Source organism: Priapulus caudatus, unplaced genomic scaffold (genome assembly GCF_000485595.1).
Source record: "Priapulus caudatus unplaced genomic scaffold, Priapulus_caudatus-5.0.1 Scaffold781, whole genome shotgun sequence".
Lineage (NCBI taxonomy): Eukaryota > Metazoa > Priapulida > Priapulimorpha > Priapulimorphida > Priapulidae > Priapulus > Priapulus caudatus.
This window is the reverse complement of record NW_014577842.1, coordinates 3,629-9,928: the sequence shown is the minus strand read 5'-3', so window position 1 is coordinate 9,928 and position 6,300 is coordinate 3,629. Positions and strand designations below refer to the sequence as shown.

The 6,300-nt window shown below is 42.2% G+C and overlaps 1 long non-coding RNA gene across 1 annotated transcript; it reads right to left on the bottom strand.

Annotated features, from left to right (window-relative positions):
- Window positions 1-4,953: 4,953 nt before the first annotated feature.
- Window positions 4,954-6,277, bottom strand: LOC106813488. The gene is made up of 2 exons (XR_001394475.1): window positions 6,222-6,277; window positions 4,954-5,709 (listed from the first exon to the last, which is right to left on the bottom strand). It is a non-coding gene; the product is annotated as an uncharacterized LOC106813488 (long non-coding RNA).
- Between the last annotated feature and the right edge of the window lie 23 nt (window positions 6,278-6,300).

Here is a 6,300-nt window from a genome sequence, read left to right as displayed (position 1 = left end):
CAACACAAACACACACACACACACACACACAAAACACGACACACCGCCGCGGCAAACACACACCCGACACCCACACACAAACACACACACAACCACACACACACACAACACACACACGCGCGCGCGCGCCAGTCACATCACGCACGGACGCACACGCACACGCACACGCACACGCGCACACGCACACGCACACACTCCACTCACACATACACACCAGCACAGACTAGACTAGAACCATCACACGACACACACACACACACAACACCACACACACACACTACACACACCACACATCACACAACAAACACGCACAACACACACCACAAGACCAAAACCACACACACACACACACACAACACCACACACCCACACACACACACACACAACAAAACACCTCTCTCTCACACACCACACAAACACTCCCTCTCTGCAGCACACACACCACCCCGCGCTGCGCGAAACGCGCACACACAACACACCACACAACCCAACACACACACACGACAACTAGCCCAGAGGGCACTCAAAGGAGGAGTGCATACCTTCCGCGAGTGTAATGTAACATGTATCTATGTGTATACGCTGCGTCGCTGCTGGCTGCTGCTGACTGGAGCCCTAAGGCGAGCTGCCTGGCACTGGACTGCCTAAGGCGAGCTCGGCTGCTGAATCGATCGCCGCCAACGCTGTACATGTATACATCGTGAATATAACAGTGGCTCGCTGCCTGGTACACACACACACGAACACCGACACGAACACGCACACGAACACACACACGGAACACACACACACTGAACCCACACGGAGAGGCGATTACTTACCTCCGTGCAAACTCCGTTGCGCGGAGGGTAAACACGGACACACACACGAGGCGATTACATTTACTCGCCTTGCAACTCCGGTTGGCGCGGAGGGTAACAAACAATCCCACCACACACACACACACACACACAAGGCACACACAAACACAACCACACACATCACACACACACACACACACACACACACACACACAATACTCTTCTCGCTTTTTCTCTTTCACTTATACTCACTTTCTTCTCTGTCTCTTTTACCTTTCTTTCGATCTCTTTATCACCCATCTCTCCCGTCCACTTGCCCTGCACATGAAATGCCGCCTAAACACGACGTTCTGCATTGTGTTTCCCATACAGGCACTAGAGGGCGCGCGCCGGGCCAGGTCGTGCGGAGAGAGCCATAATTCGACGCTCTGCAACTCAACGCCCTGATGTTGTGGCTGAATCAATAAGGTGTTGAGTCGGAATTGAGGAGAAGGAGGAGGAGAAGGAGGCGGAGAAGGAGCGAGAGGAGGAGGAGAAGGAGGAGGAGTCGAATGAAATGCGCGGCGAAATCAAAACAATGAGCACAAAAGTTGCCTCGCCGCTACGGCTTTCAATGCAAGTATGATTTTCTAAATTATGTACTTGTTCATAAACAACGAAATCACTGCTTTGTAACAATGAAGCTTTTCTACTTGTAACAATGAAACTTTCTAATTTCGTAACAATCGACAACGGTAACTTTCAACACGTACTAACGAAACAAGTGACAATTGCAATGTTCGTTTTCCAATGTATGCGATAACCCTCTCTTTTCCCTTCCTCGCCTTCGCATCCCACCCTTATCTAAAATACGAACTTTTGATCACTTTCACAATTATGCGCGACATCAGTCAGGTAAACGGTATTCACTTATTAGAAAACGCATCAATATTAAATACCCTATATAAATATATAAACGGTTTTACTATAAAATGGCAGAATAACGGTTAACTCGGGTATATGCAAAATAGGGTTGCCTGTCGGCTTTTTACCGGAACAACAGTAATCGGCTGACGTACTTCCGGGGGCAACTGACCTTCACGGGTCAAGTGAACGTATATATAATATATATATATATATGCAGGAAGAAGTCGAATGTTATATGATGGCTAGTCAGATAATGATACATAGTTGAAATATATATAATTATTAAATTATTTATTATATTTATTATCAAGATCGGATGTAACATTATATAATATAGTCTTACTTCGTGTCCAAGCAAGATTACTCCCCAGCACTGAAAAATTCTCTCTCTTTCTCTCTTTCTCTCTTCCTCTCTCTCTCCCTCTTTCGCTTTCTCTCTCTCTATCGCTCTCTCTTTCTATATATATATATATCTTTATCTCTTACTCTCTCCCTCTCTTTTCCTCCCTTTCTATACACACTCTTTCTTTCCCTGACGTATCTATCCAACCGTATACTTTGTTTGTGAATGCACTCTTTCTATATAATTAATTTTATTGGGGGGCGGTTATGATACTATTATAATAACGTATAAACATATAATATATACATTTATATATAATAGGCCTACTTGTTTTATGGTATTACGGCTCGTATTATGTTATGCTGTCAGCTCGCATTTGTAACATTCATGCTAGATAATGATAGTACGTGAAATGTAACTATATATATATATATATATCGCATAACAATGTTAACCGTGTTTTCTATATTGAGAGATTGTACTGTCACGTGATGTGTTTTTTACAGAGCAGTTTCATTGAGTAGACACGTTGTGTTGTCTATCGTTTATAAATCTTCCAGTTTAAGAATCATCCCAATTAAAGCAAGGGGGGGGCAAAAGGCAATCGCTTTTTTTTTTCTAACTAACTCTACTCTGGTAGCTGTTCGCTTTACATGTGTCGACTACATATACAGCTACTATATATATATTTATTATGGGTCAAATACTCTCAAATAATCTTCTTGGGATTATTTATCCCTCGATCGGTATATTTAGGCCTACTAACACATAATATTATCAGGGTTATTTGAGACAAAGTTTTGCCTTCATTAACTCTGTTTATATATATATATGATTATTATATTATATATAATATCAGGAGTTAATGAAGGCAAACTTTGTCTTCATTAACTCCTGATAATATGTATGTGTTAGTAGGCCTAAATATACCGATCGAGGGATAAATCAATCCCAAGAGATGCTATTGTATATCAACATCATCACATGGTATATATATATATATATATATATATCGCAGCTGAAGCTAGTATCCGTACTAAGCATAGGTGTATAGGTATACTACGGTAAGTGTTCGGGCGTGCGGCAGGAATATAACGGTAACATGGTGGCGGACAGTTGTTACCTGTGTGAATACGCACATATGTCGGCAACGATTTATTGTTCGACGAGTTTGTGGAATTGTTTTTTATTTATTATCATGTTGCATTACCTTCTCGCGTATATACATTAAAGGAGGCGTGTCCGGCCTAGATCGTCTCACCCCATGAAAAATTCCAGACCCACTAACTTTTGCCGCTGACTAGAGCGGGGTTGCAAGTAAAGCTCACACCACGTGATTGTTCAGCGAAAAAACTACCAGTAGGTGGCGCAACGTACCTGGTCGCATTGGAGTTCCTTAATATACTAAAAGGACTAACTCTATATTAAAGGACTCTAGGTCGCATTAGAATCCATTTATAGAGAGTTATAGAGTTAGAGTCTCTATAAACTAAAGGTACTCTAGGCCGCATTAGAGTCCCTTTATATAGTCCTTCTCTATAAAGGAACTCTTGGTCGCATGTGCAAACAGGGACACCCTTCCTTCAAGAGTTTACGGTGATGCGATAACTACTATGCAGTCTGTACTATGCATAGAGGCGCGTGAGAGAGAGAGAGAGAGAGAGAGAAAGAGAGAGGTTGTGTGTAGCGGTGTGCGCTGCTGTTGCTATAGTTCACATCTATCCAATATATTGTTGCTGTTGCGAGACGCGATGCTGATTACATGTTTTATGATTGATGTTTACCGATCGATTGATTCGAGTGATTGATATATGATTGTCGTACGATTCGAACGCATCGATGTTTATGACGAAGCGCTTACTAAACTGGGATAATTTACCCAGCATATAATTTTGTAGGGAGATTTCTCCTGCCAGTGTTGTTGTTTTTATATATCGGATACGCTGCATGGAAACGTTTATTCCCCGTGCGTGCGAGCGCCACCTGGCGTTTGCGATTATAAACAATGTGTTTTTCGTTGCCGAATTTCTTTGCAAGGACTAATTACTCGTGTTTGCGGCGTATCGTATAGTGTGCCGGCGGGACCGTACCCGCCTATTAGTATATTGTCATATTCTTATACATGTGAGATGTATTCGCGCTTGTCGCGTTTCTTAATCAAAATGTCATATCGTAGAATGTGTGACCAGGGGGCGCTGAAAGCATAGGTTCGTCAGAGCCGTATATAAAGTCTATAAGCCGTCTATATATATACGGCTGTGAGGTTCGTGTGATGACATCTGGAAATGCTTCGGGGCAGTAAAAGTTGCCACCTGTTACATCGTATTAAATGTGAAAACATGCTTATACTGTTATAATGTATACACAGCAGCGGGGAACACGCACGCACGCACGCGCACACACATGCACGCGCGGCACGTACGCACGCACGTTTCAGACTTAACTGTTGTACATGATATGTATCACAGTTCGTTACGATTATTATTTATAGATATATTATTTAACGGTCACAGTTATTGATTAACAAATATTTATCGTTGTTGTTGTTGTTGTTGTTGTTGCTGTTGCTACTGCTACGTTTAATACGCCATTCTTATGAAACCAAACCATCGCAAAGTAATTTGAATACTCACTCATGACTCATTTGCACAAAACGACCTAAAATGTAGCAAATAAAAATTACACCCACATCTGTAGTCTTCTTTGCATTTTCGCTCTCGCCTTATTTTGATTTGAGCTACTGGGGCTACTGTGTACAATAATCGGCATATGTTTACTCCATCCTGAAGAGATAATATGAAAATTGCATATTTTACCATATAGCAGTGTTCATGAATACACCACATACAGCAATGAGCGGCACGGCATGGCAAAGGAATCGACGCAGAATCAACACGGCCAGCGTTTCTTTCAACCGAATTTATTTAAACACCCTTTTTATAACACGACTCGCTGCTTCACAAATAAACCGAACAACAACAACAGCCTACACGAAGAACAGAGAATGAATTCCACGTCGGTGATGTGACTCCCCCCTCCTCCCCTTCTCCTATTACAGAATTCAGCTTTACTCCTCTGCCTCCTCCCCTTCTTCATCTCTGACTATTAAAGGCTAGCGATGATGATGATGATGATGATGATGATGATGATGATGATGATGATGAAAGATATGAGGCTAGCACTTCAAGTGTGGCGCGGTTCGCATGAATCAAACGGAAACCACGACGACAACACCAACCTGCCAACCGATTGACATTCCTACAGGTGTCAATGAGAACGCCTTCAGCGTAACATCTTAGACATTTGCGCGCAATTTCGAATAAACGAGATCTAGCATCGTAGCCAACGTTTAGAAACGTTACAGCGACAGTTGTAGCTTTCCCATCGATCTGAAAGCTAGTCACTCATCCATTGCCTCGCATCCCAGGCATCGCAAGATACCCAGCAATTCACCGATACAAACCAAATTCCATTCTAGGGGGGAAGCCTGTTGTTTAGTTTAGGGTGTCCGAATTACAAAAAAGATGAACAATATGTCCTAGGTCAAGTTCCACTTCGATGCTACTTTGGTTTCTTCTTCGTTGCGGGAGCTTGCGAATAATTTCCTACATGGGATAGAGCTTCCTTCTACTTGAGATGTTTGAAGATTTGCTTCGATACCTAAAGAACGCAAAACCGCCAATCTATGACCCGATAATATTTCGATAAAATTATATTATGTCACATATATTTTATACTGGGGCAGAAAGCGAGTATTGACGTCTATGTAGTATTCGAAAAAGAGATAATAAACCTTTATCATTACAAAACTGAACAGTTCATTACATTAAAGCTGATGTTGCAAAGCTGCTTGCAGTTTCAGCACACGATTGGTCTCTGATACAACATTAATAAAATCACGAGGCAATACTAATAATATACTATTATTTAATATCACTACAATATTTTTCGGTTGATGAAATGTTTGTGTTTAATTGAACACTTTTCTACATTTTTAACCATACTGCACTGCACGTATAATGCGGTGCCATTACTAAAGTAAAAATGAAGATAGTGAAAGCATTTCCCCAAGCAATTCCTCTGTGCAATATTCCTCCTTCCCCCCCCCCATCTCAACCCTTTCCCTTGTCCCCGTGTATGCGTGCGTGTGGGCATCCCTCTGTGCAACTTACACACTCGCTGACTACATAAAGGAAGCCAAACACATCACAGGTGCATTTTCCTCCTCCATCTTCCCCCTAACCCCACACC